Source organism: Callithrix jacchus, chromosome X (assembly GCF_049354715.1).
Source record: "Callithrix jacchus isolate 240 chromosome X, calJac240_pri, whole genome shotgun sequence".
NCBI lineage: Eukaryota > Metazoa > Chordata > Mammalia > Primates > Cebidae > Callithrix > Callithrix jacchus.
This window is the reverse complement of record NC_133524.1, coordinates 93,062,199-93,082,758: the sequence shown is the minus strand read 5'-3', so window position 1 is coordinate 93,082,758 and position 20,560 is coordinate 93,062,199. Positions and strand designations below refer to the sequence as shown.

General features: G+C 36.1%; 1 protein-coding gene across 6 annotated transcripts in view; it reads right to left on the bottom strand.

Moving 5' to 3' along the window:
• Positions 1-20,560, bottom strand: part of DIAPH2 (diaphanous related formin 2) — a 933,611-nt gene that overhangs the window by 736,446 nt on the left and 176,605 nt on the right. The gene's annotated exons all lie outside the window — the stretch shown is intronic.

Here is a 20,560-nt window from a genome sequence, read left to right as displayed (position 1 = left end):
TAAAATACCTAGGAATACAACTAACAAGGAATGTAGAGGACCTCTTCAAGGAGAACTACAAGCCACTGCTCAAAGAAATAAGAGAGGACACAAACAGATGGAGGAACATTCCATGTTTATGGTTAGGAAGAATCAATAGCATGAAAAGGGCCATACAGCCCAAAGTAATTTACAGATTCAATGTTATACCCATCAAGGTACCAACAACCTTCTTCACAGAACTGGAAAAAAATACCTTAAACTTCATATAGAACCAAAAGAGAGCCCACATAGACAAGTCAATTCTAAGCAAAAAGAACAAAGTGGGAGGCATCACACTACTGGACTTCAAACTATACTACAAGGCTACAGTAATCAAAAGAGCATGGTACTGGTCCCAAAACAGAGATATAGACCAATGGAACAGAACAGAGGCCTCGGAGGCAACACAACATATCTACAACCATCCTATCTTTGACAAACCTGACAAAAACAAGCAATGGGGAAAGGATTCCCTGTTTAATAAATGGTGTTGGGAAAACTGGCTAACCATGTGCAGAAAGCAGAAACAGGACCTCTTCCTGTCACCTTATACTAAAATTAACTCCACATGGATTAAAAACTTAAACATAAGACCTAACATCATAAAAACCCTAGAAGAAAATCCAGGCAAAACCATTCAGGACATAGGTGTAGGCAAGGACTTCATGACCAAAACACCAAAAGCATTGGAAACAAAAGCCAAAATAGACAAATGGGACCTAATCAAACCCCACAGCTTCTACACAGCAAAAGAAACAGTCATTAGAGTGAATCAGCAACCAACAGAATGGGAAAAAATGTTTGCAGTCTACCCATCTGACAAAGGGCTGATATCCAGAATTTACAAAGAGCTTAAACAGATTTACAAGAGAAAAACAAACAAGCCCATTCAAAAGTGGGAAAAGGATATGAACAGACACTTTACAAAAGAAGACATACATGAGGCCAACAAACATGAAAAAATGCTCATCATCACTGGTCATTAGAGAAATGTAAATCAAAACTACATTAAGATACCATCTCACACCAGTTAGAATGGCAATCATTAAAAAATCTGGAGACAGCAGATGCTGGAGAGGATGTGGAGAAAGAGAAACACTTTTACACTGTTGGTGGGAGTGTAAATTAGTTCAACCATTGTGGAAGACAGTGTGGCAATTCCTCAAGGACCTAGAAATAGAAATTCCATTTGACCCAGCAATCCCATTACTTGGTATAGATCCAAAGGAAAAACACATGCACACGAATGTTCACTGCAGCACTGTTCACAATAGCAAAGGCCTGGAACCAACCCAAATGCCTATCCATGATAGACTGGACAGGGAAAATGTGGCACATATACACCATGGAATATTATGCAGCCATCAAAAACGCTGAGTTTGTGTCCTTTGTAGGTACATGGATGGACCTGGAAACCATCATTCTCAGCAAACTGACACAAGAACAGAAAATCAAACACTGCATGTTCTCACTCATAGGTGGGTATTGAACAATGAGAACACATGGACACAGGGAGGGGAGCATCACACACTGGGGTCTGTTGGGGGGAAATAGGGGAGGGACAGTGGGGGCTGCGGAGTTGGGGAGAGATAGCATGGGAAGAAATGCCAGATATAGGTGACGCGGAGGAAGGCAGCAAATCACACTGCCATGTGTGTACCTATGCAACAATCTTGGATGTTCTTCACATGTACCCCAAAACCTAAAATGCAATAAAAAAATGTGTGCCAAGTGCTACACTTTAAAAATTATTGATCACAGAATTGACGTGGTAAAATTGTGTTGTCTATATCTCGACATTTTCCTTAACCTAATTAAAAAAAATTACAGTGCTGGTGCTCATGACCTGAATAGGATATGAACTTGAATTACCTAAAGCATCATTGACAGGAGTGCTTAAATTTACAATTCAGGCATTAGAATTAATATTAGCTGGTCCTCCTTAATCCCCAGAGGATAAGCATTCAAAAATCATCTTATTTATTTTTGTAGTTATATATATTCTATTCCACAAAATCCAGCAAATAAAATTTAACATATACCATAATACATAATCCAAATTTATTAAAAGTTATCAGAATATCAGCCTTTCTAAAAAAAAAATTGAAAAGTTATTAAAATGTAAAACAATATAGTCTCCAATTAGCATGCTAATTAATCAAATCAGTCGAAAGCATTCACCAGTTCCCAATTATTCCTTTCTGTTACTCTCAGCTTGTAGATTAATCTTAAAAAGTCATTAAATACATTTATCTGATAGTGACTAGTTTTTAACTTAATTTCCAATATACATAGAGTTATTTCTAGAACTCATCTCACCGCAGCTCCTTAACTTCATCATCTTGCTATAACTATATAAGTAGTTCAGAGAAAAGCTGGGAGAATAACATTGTCAACACATTCACTATACTAATATCTCATAGTTTCACATTCTAGACAAACCTAATCATAACTGCCCCTGTACTATACTATAAATGTATACCCCTGCATTAAGACTCCAGCTTGAGTCCCATTTTACAGGTTCATGCAAATTACACTCAGTTTCTGCTAAGTATCTAAGGACACTTACCCATAAACAAAATAATATCATAAGGATATAATATCATAGGAAATAGTATGAGGAGACCATAAGGAACAGATTTTTTCCCCATTGGATAGAGGTATTATCATTAGAGGATATGGCATTTAAAAAGAAAACAATGTTAATAATGAGAAATTAATTCCCTACGGTTTCACACTATTTGGGTTTTTATTGAGAATGTCTTCTCAATGTAGAAATTGTTAATCATTCTTAATTTCTGAATTTTAAAAATGCCATTAAATACTAAAATTTTAAAGTGTGATAAAGACTTATAACATATGGGGAACTCTATTCCCTTAGTGCTGTGGCAATATTATCATTATTATAGCACTTAGAATATTGTGGTAGAGGTCATTATTTGTGTCTGTCTCACTTCTACATTGGAAACTCCATCTATGACACATAACTGACACAGTTCATGAATTTAGTGAGCCTCAATAAAAGTGTGCTATTATTGAATCTCTCCATAATAACTGCAGAACAAGGAATATGATTTCATACTTTTAGCTCCCATATTTTGAATAATGGCCACTGACTTGATATTTCTTGCTTTGCTATAAGATACAGTAGATGTTAAAAATATACTGGATGGGCCAGGCACAGTGGCTTATGCCTGGAATCTCAGCACTTTGGGAGGCTGAGGCAGGTGAATCACTTGAGGTCAGGGTTTCAAATCCAGCCTAGCCAACGTGGTGAAACTCTGTCTCTACTAAAAACATAAAAATTAGCCAGGCATGGTGGCACATGCCTATAATCCCAGCAACTTGGGAGACTGAGACACGGGAATCAGTTGAACCCGGGAGGCAGAGGTTGCAATGAGCTGAGATCCCGCCACAGCACTCCGGCCTGAGTCACAGAGCAAGACTTTGTCTCCCTGCTAAATAAAAAAATGTACTGGATGAATCATCACCACCTAAATGGCATAGTAAGTAAAGCTATCACTGAGAGATCATGTCTACTTTCCTGTAATTTCCTTACCCATCTATTATTCCACAAGGAATAACAGCAAGTAAATATTTAAAGCATAACTTTGCAAATTCAAAATTATAGTTTTATTTTTGCTCGGCCAACTCACTTTCTACAACAATACAAATTTCTTCAGTAACAAGGGACCTATTTACTATATGTATCGGTCTGAAAACTATGAGTAAAAGGAATAAAAATTTCAAGTCTGTAGTCATATACTCCTCAAAGTTATTTTTAAATTAATATATAAAAAGACACTACTGATCTTTAACCCTGTTGAGAGACCTTTGAATTTTACAGTTTTCTCTCTGCCTTGAAGACTCTTACCCCAATCTCTCCATTGCTGGCTCCCATCATTTTAATCTCAGCCCCACAGTCTTCTCCCCATCCCCATTCTAGTTATCATTGCAACGTCATTTTAAATATCATTTACAGTATTACCTCTATAAAAATTTATTTTGGTAATTTAGTTGTTTACTACCTTTCACACTAAAACATAAGCTCTTATAAAACAGGATTCTTGCCTGCCTTATATCCTCAGATCTTAAGACAGTGTTTAATGACTCAATACATATTTCCTGAATGAATGGATAGATGGATGGATGGAGAATAAACAAAGAGGAGTGAGTGATGAGTTTCAACATGCTAAAGATTCTAAGATTATCTTTGCTTCAGAATATTCTAATTCTGAGACTTTCAGTTATAATATATTCAGAGATGATGAATATAAAACAGGTAAACTGAGATACTGTATGGCATGCTGAGGACAGCTCAGATTTTATGACCTGGTTTGAATTATGGCCCCAGTCATTTACCTTCTAGTAAGCTCTGGGTGAGCAATTAACTAATCTCTGTAAACCTGTTTGTTCATCCATAACAAAGGGGAAATACAATACCTACCCTTCATGTTTGTTATGAGGATTAAGTAAGACAATGCAGTACAAAGGGCCTGAAACAAGTATTTCATATTGGGCATCTCATGGACACAGAATATGTTGGTTCCCTTTTTCTAATTGATTTCCTACAGGATTAGTCTAATTGGGACATATGGGCACTGCTAAAGTACTCATGGATAATTGAGCCAGCCCATCACTTTGTGGCTCACTCCCCACCCAAGTGTTAGAAACAAGCTTAAATTATATAATTCAGGATACTCTCTGTTTACATGGAATGGAAGCAAAAAATCTACTGGAGCGTGACAGAGAATATACAACTTTATAGAACAAATGCTTTTTACCAAGCTTAGAAGGACTTTGAGATTTTAACATAAGTTCCTATTTGAAAATTATGAAAATATGACAGCAAGCTAAGGCTAGACTGGCCTTTAAAGATGAGTTCTTTTAATATCTTTATTACAAAAATGAGGAATCCAAGTAATTGCCTAAGTTCACATAGGCAAGAGTATGAGACTAAAACAAATATTCTGGTCCTTGGATAGCTCCTTTCTCTACTATATACTACTTTTTCTCAATATTGAATAAAATGTTAAAGCAACAAGTATTTAATTCAGAAATCTCTATTACAAAATGTCAAGGTGTCAAAGTGCCTTCAGTATAATCAACACAGTGCAAGATAATATTTTAAAAATCACCTAAAAACAAAACAGTGCAATACATTAATTCTTGCAATGCTTAATAGGGCTGTAATACAAGAATGGCTTATTAACATCCTGTTCTGATACTGAACAAAGGAAACAACTAGATAATGGATGGGTAATAATGGAAATTTTAATTAGCTGCTCTGTATGAGATTAATGAAAATTACCACTGTGCCCATTTGATCTTTAAAAAATAATGTAGACAAAGTTAGCTATTACCGTACATCATGCTATTCTAAACCTAGGTGAATGAAGCTTTCCTAATTTGAAGTCATTCCTAATTTGAAAATCATTAGGATGGAGATACTAGTCAATGTGACTGTGCTTATATTATTGTAAGACAGTACACAAAGAATCAAAAGGTAGCTTGGGTTAGTTTAACAATCACAGATTCCCCTTGCTCTGACATAAAATGTTAAAATCAACAGCAGAGAAACAATATTATAAGAAAGAACACTTGTAGTCTGCAGTGAAGATAAGTACTTCTGAGTTTAGATGGACTTAGTCTGAGCATGATCTGTCATTCTTTAATGTAAAAACAGATTTACTTATAATTTGAGACAAGGGTTTATAGTTCCTAGCTGTAAAGGTATCTTGCTGCAGATACTGAATAGAACTATTGATTGTACATGGGTCTTTTCAGCTACATGCACACAGATAGCAATTATTATCAGGGCGTCATCTTCAAATAGGAAGGACAATATTTTCATAAAACAGTAATTTTGTTAGTGTTATTGACTATGATTTATAAATCCTAATGATGACGTCCATTTCTTTGGCTATTATAATCAAATGAGTTTCTTATCTATTATTGTGTTCTCTGAAAATACAATGCTATAGATTAATACATTTGGGATTATATCCTCAAAACGTTCACAGTGCTTTTCTTGGAGAGGCTCCCGTAGCTTTCAAAGCATAAGAAATCAAAAAGCCATTTTCATCATCATCAGTTCTTTGAGTACAAGGAGGAAAGGGAAACCCAAAATAAGGGCCCCATCCAAGTGAATCTACTTATTTATTCTGATAGCAATGTATTTGGTGGAATAGAGAATGCTATATATTACATACATCCATGTATGTAAGAAAGCCATCTCTTACTGGGAGAGTTTTAGAGTTAAGTAATTTATGTACTGAAAAATGTAAAAAATATCTTAAAATCAATTTATGTTATAATAAAATAATATCCAATTTGCATCAAAAAATTTTTAACTGCACAAAAAATGTAGAGTAAAAGATACATATTATCGGTTGAAGTGTATAAGGAAAAAACCTACACAGAAAATTACTGTCATGAGATTAACTTCATATTGTGTCATTTCCCATTGCAGAAAACACTGTTTCTAACTAAGGCATTTTCAGAGGATGAAAATAATAGGCAAAACGAGGGAATACATCCCAAATTATAGGGCAAGGGTGATAAAAGCTTTTCTACAGCAATGTAGAAGCATCATAATTCCTCAGATTGTATATGCCATTTTTCCCAAAAGAAGTTGAGTAAGTTTACTAAAGTATGATTAGCTAAAATGTTTAATGAAAGAAAAGTATAAGGTTTTCTATGATGAAATTATTTATTGTTCACTTACTGAAGCTTCTATATATTAAATATCAATTAGGCACTTCACTCCCAAATTTCAGACTCTTAGACAGTCACAGAAGAAACATTTAGATCATTCTTTGAGCACTTGTATTACAGATTGAGTAGCCCTTATTCAAAATGCTTGGGACCAGAAGTGTTTCAGATTTCGGATTTTTTCCAATTTTGTAATCTTTGCAAATACATGATGAGTTATTTTGAGAACAGGGCTCAAGCTGAAACATGAAATTTATTCATGTTGCATATGCACCTTATACACACAGCCTGAAGATAATTTTACACAACAATTTTAATAATTTTGTGCATGACACAAAGTTTCATCTATGTTTTTACCTGTGACTCAATACATGAGGTGAGGTGGAATATTCCATTTGAGGCATCATGTTGGTTCTCAAAAAGTTCTGGATTTTGGAGCATTTTAGATTTTGGATTAGAGATGCTCAGCCTGTATTAGAAATGTCAAGTACACAAACTCTAAACATAGTTTCTAATTCTGTGTCCCTATTGTTATTTCTTTTGTTATGAAAGACGTATTTAACCAATTGAGTATAGAGGAAAATACTTGATAATAATTTCAAGTAATTACTCAGCTAAATATTCCAAAAATTTTAAATTTTAACATTAAATGAAACAAAAAGGTGATATTTTAAAGTAGAATCCTAATCCCAAAATACTAACCTTCATATCTGGCAAAAGAACAGCCTCATTTGATCTAGATACTCTCAGATATATGGTCAATTGAAGGCTAAACCATCATTAACTGATTTATTACTGAAACAAATTAATGATACTCAATATTAGTCAATCTGGATAAGCAATCAATTTGACACACTTCTTTTTCATATCAATAATGTGTGGTCTATTCTATATTTAAAATCAACACATACTTCTCTTTAAAACTAGTGTCAAGCAATTATGATGAACAATGTGCATATGGGTGAATAATAGTAAGTAAATCTTTAAAACTACAGTAAAGTGTGTCTACTAGCATTTTCTATGAGCCCCTATCATCACCCATGGTACATGAGGCAAAACAAATACACATTATGTTTCTCTTTTATTTGACAGAGGCCTTTGAGATATATCAGATAATGAAATGTAAAAAGATATAAAGTCAGTGGTTCTTATCCTGAGGTCTAAATTTAGGGGAAATGTAAATTTGGAAAGGAAAAAATATTTTCAGTAACCTCTTACTTAAATCTAGTACTTCTTTTAACTATGAATATAGGAAACAGATTCCAGTGGTATTAGCCCCTATAACTTAGTCACCAAGTCACATATATTTTCCTGTTGTACCACATACCCTGCATTTGTGAAAATACCTTAACTATGATTTACGCTTATCACTTCTTCAAAATTACTTGAGTTATACAACCTGCCACTTTATTCTGTCATTTAACAAATATTGTAAAGAAGTACAATTACTGTGTCTCAATTTTTTAATGAAACGATTTTGAAATATTGGAAATATGTATGTAGTTATAAGAAATAATGCAGAGAGATCCCTTGTTTCCCCCAAGGGTAACATCTTGCTAATCTATATTTTGGTATCACAACTGGGATATTGACATTGATAAAACCCACCTATTTCATTCAAATTTTCCTAATTTTATTTGTACTTACTTGTATGTATTGTACATATATGCATTTCTATGCAGTTTTATCATGTGTAGATTCAGGTATTCAAACACCACAACCAAGATATGGAATAGTTCCATCACCACAAGGATCCCCCAAGTTGGCCTTTCATAACAAAACCCATCTCCCTCCCACAACCCTCTACCCCAGCAACCACTAATCTATTCTCTATTTCTATCATTTTTTAAAGTATTATTTATAAATGGAATCATATCAAGTTCAAAAGCTTCTACAAAGCAAACAGTCAACAAAGAGACAACAAAATAGGAAAAAAATCTGCAAACTACACTTACACCTGACAAGAGATTAATAACCAAAATATTTAGGGATCTCCAGCAACTCAATAGGAAAAAAAATCTAATAACCCGATTTTTTTAAATGGGCAAAAGATCTCATTAGACATGTCTCAAAAGAAGACATACAAAGGACAAACAGGTATATGAAAAGGTGCTCAACACCATTCATCCTTGGATAAGAACAAATCAAAACTACAATGAGATATCATCTGACCCCAGTTAAAATGGCTTGTATCCACCCAAAAGAAAGGCAATGACAAATGCTGGTGAGGATGTAGAGAAAAGGGAACCCTCATACACTATTGGTGGGAATGTAAACTAGTACAGCCACTATGGAGAATAGTATGGAGGTTCCTCAAATAAAATAAAATTGAGCTACCATTTGGTCCAGCATTCCCACTGTTGGGTATATACCAAAAAGAAGAATCAGTATATCGAAGAGATATGTGCACTCCATATTTATTGCAGCACTATTCACAATAGCCAAGGTTTGGAAGCAACCTAAGTGTCCATCTACCAACAAATGGATAAAGAAAATGTGGCAAATATACACAATGGAGAACTATTCAGCCATAAAAAAAGAATGAGATCCTGTCATTTGCAACAATGTGGATGGAACTGAAGGACATTAGGTTAAGTGAATTAAGCCAGTCACAGAAAGACAAACATCTCATGTTCTCATTTGTGAGAGCAAAAATTTAAAATACTTGAACTCATGGAGATAGACAGGAGAAAAATAGTTGCCAGAGGCTGGGAAGTGGGTGGGTAGGGGAAGTGGGGATAGTTAATGGGTACAAAAGTATAGTTTGACAGAATAACATCTAGCATTTGATAGCACCTAACAGGGTGACTATAGTCAACAATAATTTATTGTACAATTAAAGATAACCAAAATAATTTGTTGGAATGTTTATAACAAATAAATAAATGCTTGAGGTGATGGAAAATCCATTTACCCCAATTTGATTATTATGCATTGCATGCCTGTATCAAAATATCTTATGTACTCCTTAAGTATATACACCTACTATGTACCCATTAAAAAAAAGAATATCATTTACATGAAATCATACTATATGTAACCTTTGGGCACATGGGCTTCTTCCATTCAGCTTAATGCCCTGGAAAGGACCACAACTTACTGTGTATATCAATAGTTTGTACCTGTTTATTGCCATACAGTATTCCATAGCATGGATACTACAGTTTATTTAACCACTCACCTGTTAAAGAACATTTAGGCTGTTTCCAGTTTTGGTCTGCTACAAATAAACCTATGAACATCCATGCACAGGTTTTTGTTTGAACATACATGTTTATGTCTCTGGAATGTGTCATAATTTTTAAAAACAATTTTATAAGTACATTTTAATGTAATTGATTTCCTTTATAATCCTATGTCTTTTATGTTTTACATCTAAAAATATGATTCTAAGAAGGTTCCCATAGATTCACCTGACTTTCAGAGGGGTCCATGGCACAAAACAAGTAAGAGCCCCTCTAGAAGCCTGTTACCTCTATTTTGGAATTACACTGCATTTACTCCATCCACTGACTTAGGAAAGAAGAAAAAGTACCCTACCATTTTAAATAGAGAAAGTTCATCTATGTAAATAATGACTTTAAAAAATGGGCAGGATTGGATCAATGATAATGTCCAACAGCAAAATCAATAATTTCACATAGGCAATGTCTTCATTGTACTGTTTAAAGATAGAAACAACAGTAACACTCACCAACATTTGTTATGTTGAGGCAAGATTATGAAGGTATTTAAATAAAATGGCATCCCTCTCTGCTTTGCCACTTAGTAAATTTAATTCCAAGAGTAACTTTAGACAGTGTAACAAAGCAAGTTTAATAATACTTTTGCACATTATAAATGTTTCCTACAGCCTAGATATAAACTACATTTTAAGTAGGTAATGAAGTTATAAATTATAAAGGAAATAAAGAAATATTCCTTCCACAAAACAAAAATTACCCTATTATTTTCAAAATGCTAGCCCTTTAAACATTTTAGTAAGTGCTAACAGACAAAACGAACACACTGAATTTTATCAGTTCCTTGTCTACCTGCTGATGGGAGGTAGTACATCAACAGTAAAATAGCCAAAGGACAGGAAAACAAGGAAAAAATAAAAAGAAATGTAACTAACTGACATGTTAATAAATGGATATGTGCCTCCAGCACTGAATGGGATTCATAGATTTAGAGATCAAGGATACCGCACACTTCTATAGCAAAAACAGCTTTCACAACTTTTCTTGCATACTATTTCATCTGAATCTAACAACAGGGAAAACATCACTGAAACCATTTTTTTCTTCAACTGTGAAAACTGAGTCATGGAGAAGTCATGTCTTGTCTGAGATTATATCTAACTGTCAGAAGCAAGGCTAGAACCCAAACTATAGAGTTGCTCTCTGAGGACAGTACAAAACCAACTTCAAACGGGCACAATTTGTTCCCAAAGAAGGATTATAACAAAAAAGGGAAAAGTGGGCAAAAGCGTCTAAAATATTCCTTACTCTTAATAGCTGCCTGAATTTAGTCAAGTAATTACTTGACTTCCTGGGCCTGGGGTTACTTATTGGCAAAATGGGAACAATAAAGCATCTACCCTCCTCAGAGTTGTCGTAAGGGTGAAATAAGGATCCTGGTCAAACATAAGGTCTGGTATATAATAAGCACTTAACTAATGTTTGGTGCCATTATATATTATTTTATCATTAATTTAGTGAGTACTTTCATTAACAATTGCCTAGTTAACTATTCATGTTACAAAGTTATTAGTTTCTGTTCACCTAAATTATTCAAACAAAGACCTGCCACTAGGTCTTTCTGAGATGCTGGAAAATTATTCCTACCTTAGGTAGGAGAAGACCATTATTTTCAAACTATTCTGGGGATCCATGGAGTTCCTTGAGGTGTTTTCAGGGTTGCCTTGGAGGGTAAGGAGGGAATGTGCAAAAAGGACGGCTGATGGGTAGAGTTCCCAAGTCCTCTGCTCCCCAAATAATGAAGGCATTTACACATTTATCTTCTAATTTACTCATATCCCACATATGATTTCTTATGAGTAAGCTGCTCTGACGTTAAGTAAAATAAGGTTTTAAACCTACTGATCTAGATGATCCCAAAAGTCCTGCCCTGTTGAATCTATGATTTGGAATATGCCACTATATGCATACTAAAGCAAAAGCTTTTCTTCTTGAAAGTATAAAATATTAATTGGCCACTGTATTCTCTGCATACATATTGATTATACAGATTCTCAGTTTCTTCACAAACTAAAATACAGCAACACAAGGCATCTATCTCTTACTGTGCATATGGTATCCTTTCTGTATTAGAATATTACTAGTCAACATGAATTGGGTTCTCACGAGGTTCCAGGCTCTGAGAGTACAGAGATAAGCAAAGACATAGCCCAACATCCCAGAAGAGCTTATTCAGGTGTGGTAAGCAACAATAAGCAGACCGCTGTCAATGTGATAAGTGCCCTCGAAATAGACAGGGGGTGGTAAGGGAGTCTGAAGGTTAAAGGACTTGACTTTATTTGGGGGAAGAAGGTTTGCCAAGCTATAAAACCTGTTCACCAAATGTAGATAAGGCTATTTCAGTCAGAAGTTACAATAAACATTGAGTCATAATACAGCATGCTATCTGGGGGGATATGGTAGTAGATCAACACACCTGGAGTCTCAGCAGTGTTACTCAAACTGGGATCCTTGCATATAGCCTTAATCATCCCTGAGTCCTGTAAGCTAATGTTAAAATTCTGCAGTTTCATTTCTTAATATAATATAAGCATAAGCTGGATCATCTAGATAACTACCTTATAACCAAGTCATGCCAACTAATCTCACCATCCACATATGCACAGTTACCAGGAAGTACAACTTTCATTCTCTCTGGCTAATGAGATGGCCTTAGTATGAAAACACTTGTGTATCAAAATAAAGACCAAATAACATTGCAACATGCTATACCAATCAAAATTTAACCATAGATCCAACAGAGAACACTAGTGGTACAACTGGGTTATCCTACAGCATGGTAGGCACAGAGAACCCAAAAGTGCCTGCACTGTATTATATTCATATTGTAATTTGAAATTTAGAGTCAGCAAATGATTTATTACTTAAAATAATGTTAATGTAAATTTTATTGCATTTTTATTTAACATGTATATTTGGTAAGTTGTATAAGAATACTGCTATAGTGTGTATCTTATGATGCCATGTAAACAATATAATCTAAATATTTAAAGTCAACACTGACATCTTTGAAATCAAATAGAATCTTAGTGTGATACTCTTCTGCTTAACAGTTAAAAGAGAAATTATTTGTATTAGTATATGTATTAATATATGTAAATTCAAAGAATATATGAAAGTTGATTTTTAGGGGATTTCAAGAAACTAATTTTACCTAACAAATTCAAATATTTGTGTTTATTTTTTATAGCAGTGATGGACTTACAGTTTATTCAAGCCTTTTGTGATAAATAATTCATCTTTGCGGCATGAACCAATTTTAGTTCTAAAATGGTATACAGTGAATATCACGAAATACTGCTTACCCCAAAGTCCTATCCTAACTTGAAAAAACAACCTGGCCAGGCATGGTGGCTCACACCTGTAATCTCAACACTTTGGGAGGCTGAGGTGGGCAGATCGCTTGCAGTCAGGAGTTTGAAACCAGCCTGGCCAACATGGTGAAACCCCATGTCTATTGAAAATACGAAAAATTAGTTGGGTGTGGTGGCACGTGCCTATAAACCCAGCTACTCGGGAGGCTGAGGCAGAAGAATCGCTTGAACCTGGGAGGTGGAGGTTGCAATGAGCCAAGATTTCACCACTGCACTCCATCCTGGGTGACAGAGCAAGACTCCAACCAAAAAAAACTGGTAAGAATACTGAGCTAGCACTCCAGCATATAGACTTCATAGGGTTTTTATAAAAGTACAAACAATGTACTGGCCCATAAGTGCTAATGTCATGTCATAGTTAGAGGTTATGCCAATAGAAACAGCAGTATAGCATTACCCAACATGATGGCATTATTTTCATAGATTACCAACCATCTGTTTCTGCTGGTAGCATTCTTACCTCTAAGGACCTAAGTTGTGAACCTGAATATAAGGGAACACACATTTCTGTTTCCTCAAAATAATTATTTTAGAAATAATATTTTTTCGAAAAAAACGATCCAAGATGGCCGATCGCTAACATCCCGGGATTGCAGCTCTCAGGGAAGGCGCGGAGAACTAGAGGACGCCACATTTTCAGACAAATTCTGGTCGCTCACGGAGCAGGAGATCCCCCAGTGGAGGAAACACACGGGTGGCCAGCGCAACTCTCGTGGCCGGCGCAGCGGTTCCGCCGGCACCTTGGCGCGGCAGCTCTCGGAGCAAAGTAAACAAGTTCGGAGGACCGGCCCGGGTCCCCAGCAGGACACCAGAGCCCGGCAGCGGCTGCGACGGCACCTCGGCGCGGGAGCGCTCAGCGCAGAGTAAACAGGACCGGTTTCCCTTCTGACCGAGGTTTGGAGCCCCAGGAAGGCAGAGTCGCCTACTACGGACACAAGAAGGAAGCCAGACAGGAGAATCCTGGGCAGAAAAGCACCATCAGTTTTTACGCCGCTGCTCTGGCCCTGGGAACTAACAACCTGGACGTCCACTCAAGAGACCTAATCTGAAAGTTGGTAATTTCAAAGAGACAGGAGGATAAATTTACAGTGACGGGAAGAAACCAGCGTAAAAAAGCTGAGAATACTCAAAGTCAGAACGCCTCTCCCTCTAAAGATGATCACAGTTCCACATCGACAATGGAACAAGGCTTGATGGAGAACGAGCGCATCCCAATGACAGAATCACTCTTCAAGGAATGGATAATAACAAACTTCGGTGAGTTAAAAGAACATGTTGTAGCCCAACGTAAAGAAACTAGGAACTTTGAAAAAAGGTTTGATGAAATCCTATTGAGAATAGACAACTTAGAGCGGAGTATGAGTGAATTAATGGAACTAAAGAATACAATACAGGAACTCCGAGAAGTATGCACAGGTTTAAACACTCGAATTGTTCAAGCAGAAGAAGGGATATCAGAGGTCAAAGTCCAACTTAATGAAATAAAACGTGAAGAAAAGATTAGAGAAAAAAGGATAAAAAGGAATGAGCAAAGTCTCCAAGAAATGTGGGACTATGTGAAAAGACCAAATTTACGTTTGATAGGTGTACCTGAATGCGACGGAGAGAATGAATCCAAGCTGGAAAATACCCTTCAGGATATTATTCAGGAAAATTTTCCTAAACTAGCAAAGCAGGTCAAAATTCAACCCCAGGTAATACAGCGAACACCACAAAGATATTCCTCAAGAAGAGCAACCCCAAGGCACATAATCGTTAGATTCACCAGGGTTGAAACGAAGGAGAAAATACTAAGGGCAGCCAGAGAGAAAGGTCATGTTACCCACAAAGGCAAGCTTATCAGACTTACAGCAGATCTCTCAGCAGAAACTCTACAAGCCAGAAGAGAGTGGGGGCCGATATTCAACATTCTCGAAGAACAGAACCTTCAGCCCAGAATTTCATATCCAGCCAAACTAAGCTTCACAACTGAAGGAAAAATAAAATCTTTTATGAACAAGCAAGAACTCGGAGATTTTATTACCACTAGACCTGCTTTACAAGAGCTTCTGAAAGAAGCATTACACACAGAAAGAAACAACCAGTATTAGCCTTTCTAAAAATACACCAAAAAGTAAAGAGCACCAACATAAAGAAGAATTTACACCAACGAATGGATAAAACAGCCAGTCAACATCAAATGGCAGTAACCCTAAATTTAAATTGACTAAATCCCCCCAATCAAAAGACACAGCCAAAACCCAATGGCATTTTACATCCAGACCTGTTTCACATGCAAGGATACACAAAGACTCAAAACAAAGGGATGGAGAAAGATTTACCAACCAAATGGAGAGCAAAAATAAATAATAAATAAATAAGAAGCAGGAGTTGCAATTATCGTATCGGAGAAAATAGATTTTAAAGCAACAAAGATATAGTGGTAAAAGGATCAATGCAACAACAAGAGCTAACGATCCTAACACCCAGATACGAGACTTAGATTCAATGAGACAGAAAATTAATAAGGATATCAAGGACTCGAACTCAGATCCGGAACAAGTAAACTTAATAAATATTCATAGAGCTCTCCACTTCAAATACACAAAATATACATTCTTGTCAATACCACATCACACCTACCCATAAGTTTAAATGAAACATTGATTGGCCATTATTAATACTCAATTTTTTTCAAAATAAAGCAATATTTCCATTTACTCTCCCTCTTTCTCTTCCTCTTTCTTCCTCTCCTTTACTTATTTTTTTTTTTTTCTTTCCTTCTCTCAAAAAAAAAGAAATCAACTTGTAAACCTCTAGATCCAGGTCGGCAATGTCTCTCTCATTGCTTGATTTCCTTCCTTCCCTTCCCTCCCTCCCTCCCCGCTTCCTCCCTTCCTTCCTTCCTTCCTTCCTTCCTTCATCCCTTCCTCCCTCCCTACCGTCCTTCTTCCCTCCCTTCCTGCCTTCCTCCCCCCCCCCAAAAAAAAAAAAAAAAAAGAAATAATATTTTTTCATGGTCCACATTATACAATTTAATATTCTATCATGTCATTTACTTTTCAGAGAAAAAAATTAATATAATCTAACAATTCAACAGACATGCACACACATACCTCCAAAAGGTTTCATTTCTTTCTTCTACAATCCAAAATAGGATATAGATACTAAATATTTTCAATAGGTAATATAATCAATAATCTCATAAACTTTCTCACAAAATGAATGAGCCTTTCAACTTATCAAATCTATTCAGTGAAGATTTTGTACAGCAAAGAATAAAAAGTACAACTCATATTATTTTTAAGTGCATGTTTACTTGATATTAAACATACAATTTATGCTAACCAAATCTGACATCAGTTAGTGGGCTCTGCTGCCAATTCGATGTTCCTTTAAACAAGACAAGATAAAATAACAAAAAAAGTCAGCCATCTGGAGCTCAGTAGGTTAATGCATTATTCTGATACTTCCAACTAGTACAATTAAGGGCAAAATACTCTCAAAAGAAAAGACTGCTATATGAGGTATGCCTTTGGGAAAAATAAGAAATCTTGCAAAAAACAAAAAAACCTGAAGATTTCCTAGTTATTTTAAAAACTGGGGCATGTAGCAGGCAAGTATTAATATTGTTATGCAGATCCAGTTAGTCAAGGAATATAATAAGAGATTCTAGGAGGTGCGAGGCATGATCCTAAGCACTGAGAGGAATATGGACATGCACGAAGTTCCCGCCTGGCAAGAGCTGTTCATATAAGGCCAAAGACTGTCCTCATCCCTAAAAGCATGTCTAGTCACAAATTATATTTACATACAAAAGCAACCAACACATTACAATTGATTGACTTCCTTGATATGATACAGGCGGGAGGGGTAACTAATTTTAGAGTCATGAAAATTTGATTTGATCCAGTGTCTGCTACTTAAGATCTCTGTTTAACTGCACAAGTAACAATTTTTCCGAGTTTCATGATACCTTATAGAATTAAGGATTTAAATATAAATAAATGTAAAGTGTCCACCCTATGCTGATACATAGTTAGGTACACAATGGACATTTATTGCCTGTCCAAACATCGTCAACCACAATATCCAATTCTTGAGTGTACTATGTATCATTCACTGTACACTAAATTTATTATCCTAATCCTTAGAAGCAACCTTGAAAAGCAATAATTATGCTCATTTTATAAATGGGAACACAAATTCACAAAAGTTAAAAAACTTATCTAAGGTCACACAGCTAGGAAGTATGAGAATTCCAAACTGTGAACTATTTGAACTCATTCTAGGGGCCTACAAGGCCCTGGGCAATTTTTCCCCTACCTCCTTCTATAACTTCATCTGATTCCCTCCCCTGCCCCAAATTACTAACTTCCAAACTGGTATCTTATCTGGCACTCAAACACTCGAAACCCATTCTCACATTAGGACCTTTGCATGTGTTCTTTTTGCTTAGAGGGCCCCTTTCCCAAATTTGAGCATGGTTGTCTCCTTCCCATCATTCAAATATGCTCTCATCGCACAGGCCTTCTCTGGTCACCCAATATGATGTGGTCCACCATTCATTGACCTATTTATGCCTAGTGTTCTATTCTTGGAATGCTAAGCTTGTGGGAGTTATTATATCCTACTGCTCAAGGTTATCACCAACATATGATTTTTCACATAAAAAATTTGCAGCCTCTGGAATAAATGGGTTAAAATTGGCATCTTAACAAAAAAGAAGACTCAATGTTTTAATCTTTTGGAGGCTCATTATTATTTTGTGTTTTCTTTATTCATCTGTTGACTATCTGTTTTTCTTCACTAAGTATTAGTTCTTAATAATGTGGGGTTCAAAACGGTTGAAAGTATAATGGTTAATTTCTACCATTCATATTTTAGGTAGATTTTAGTATTTGGTTCCTACTATTAGAGCTCTTTTGGAAGAACACAAAATGTATTAGAAAAACATATTTCAGTAATCCCTTTAGCATCCCTGTAAGGTAAGACATATTATCCCCATTTTACAGATTGGGAAAGTTCTTTAATCAAATTTGGCCATGATACACAATGACAAATGGATGTAGGAATAGAACCTAGGGCATCTGATTTCTAGTCCAGTGTCCTATCCATTGGTCTTTCTCTCTCGTGACTTTGGCAGTTCTCATTGTCCTAAAATACAGTCCAGGATTGCTAATTTTCCAAAGGACTGGTTCAGCTGTCAAGGCCACAAAGATACAGAACTTACAAAAACAAATTAATTGCTTTAGTTTGGGGATTTAACACAGTAATGCAATTTCAGCGAATAACAACCCAGCACACACACACACACACACACACACGAGATTCCAAGTGTAAGAAAACACACCATGTATCCACTGCCTTGAGAACAAGATTCAAATATACATGCCAAATAATATTCTTTGTTTAATTTGATAACAGTACACAGTTATCCATTTTTTATCCACTTTTAACAGTATTCTGTTAATATTCTGTTAAATAAACTAAAATACTGTTAAAGAAACTAAAAAGCCCTACCCATATGGTAAGATGGATATTCTTTTACAATGCTGATAGCAATGGGCAGATTTGGCATTACATTTCCAGAAAGCCATGTGGTTAAAACGAAAACAAAAACAACGAAGTGCTTCAAAAAGTATGACTTATTTTTGACCTAATAATGCTACTTCTAGGAATCTTGCACAAGAAACAATCTGAACTGTAGCTAGAGCTTCATGTTCTAAGTTATACATGACATCATCTTTACAATAAACAAACTTTTAAATACATTTAACAGTGCAAATATAGCAAAATAAAGAGGTAAACTTTGATCATCTATTTAAAATGGAATATTATGCAGCCATTAAAAATTGTTTTGAAACATTGGCAACAAAAGCCAAAATAGACAAATGGGGCCTAATGAAACTCCACAGCTTCTGCACGGCAAAAGAAACAGTCACGAGAGTGGATCGGCAACCAACAGAATGGGAAAAAATTTTCGCAGTCTACCCATCTGACAAAGGGCTGATATCCAGAATTTACAAAGAACTCAAACGGATTTACAGGAAAAAAACAAACAAGCCCATTCAAAAGTGGGCAAAGGATATGAACAGATACTTTACGAAAGAAGACATATATGAGGCCAACAATCATATGAAAAAATGCTCATCGTCACTGGTCATCAGAGAGATGCAAATCAATACCACATTGAGATACCATCTCACGCCAGTTAGAATGGCGATCATTAAAAAATCTGGAGACAACAGATGCTGGAGAGGATGTGGAGAAAAAGGAACACTTTTACACTGTTGGTGGGAGTGTAAATTAGTTCAACCATTGTGGAAGACGGTGTGGCGATTCCTCAAGGCCTTAGAAATAGAAATTCCATTTGACCCAGCAATCCCATTACTGGGTATATATCCAAAAGACTATAAATCATTCTACTACAAGGACACATGTACACGAATGTTCATTGCAGCACTGTTTACAATAGCAAAGACCTGGAATCAACCCAAATGCCCATTGATAATAGACTGGATTGGAAAAATGTGGCACATATACACCATGGAATATTATGCAGCAATCAGAAATGATGAGTTTGTGTCGTTTGTAGGGACATGGATGAATCTGGAGAACATCATCCTCAGCAAACTGACACAAGAACAGAAAATGAAACACCGCATATTCTCACTCATAGGCGGGTGATGAAAAATGAGAACACATGGACACAGAAAGGGGAGTACTAAACACAGGGGTCTATTGGGGGGGAAAGGGGAGGGCCAGTGGGAGGGGGAGGTGGGGAGGAATAGCCTGGGGAGAAATGCCAAATGTGGGTGAAGGGGACAAGAAAAGCAAAGCACACTGCCATGTGTGTATCTACGCAACTGTCTTGCATGCTCTGCTCATGTACCCCAAAACCTAAAATCCAATAAAAAATTTTTTTAAAAAATTGTTTTGAGACAGAATCTCACTCTGTCTCCCACGATGGAGTGCAATGGCATGAACGTGTATCACTGTAGCATTGACCTCCCAGGCTCAAGCACTCCTTTCACCTCAGCATCCCAAGTAGCTGAAACTATAGGTGCAGACCACCATGCTTGGCTAATCTTTTGCTTTTTTTTTTTTTTTTTTTTTTTTGAGACGGAGTTTCACTCGTTACCCAGGCTGGAGTACAATGGCACGATCTCGGCTCACCGCAACCTCCACCTCCTGGGTTCAGGCAATTCTCCTGCCTCAGCCTCCTGA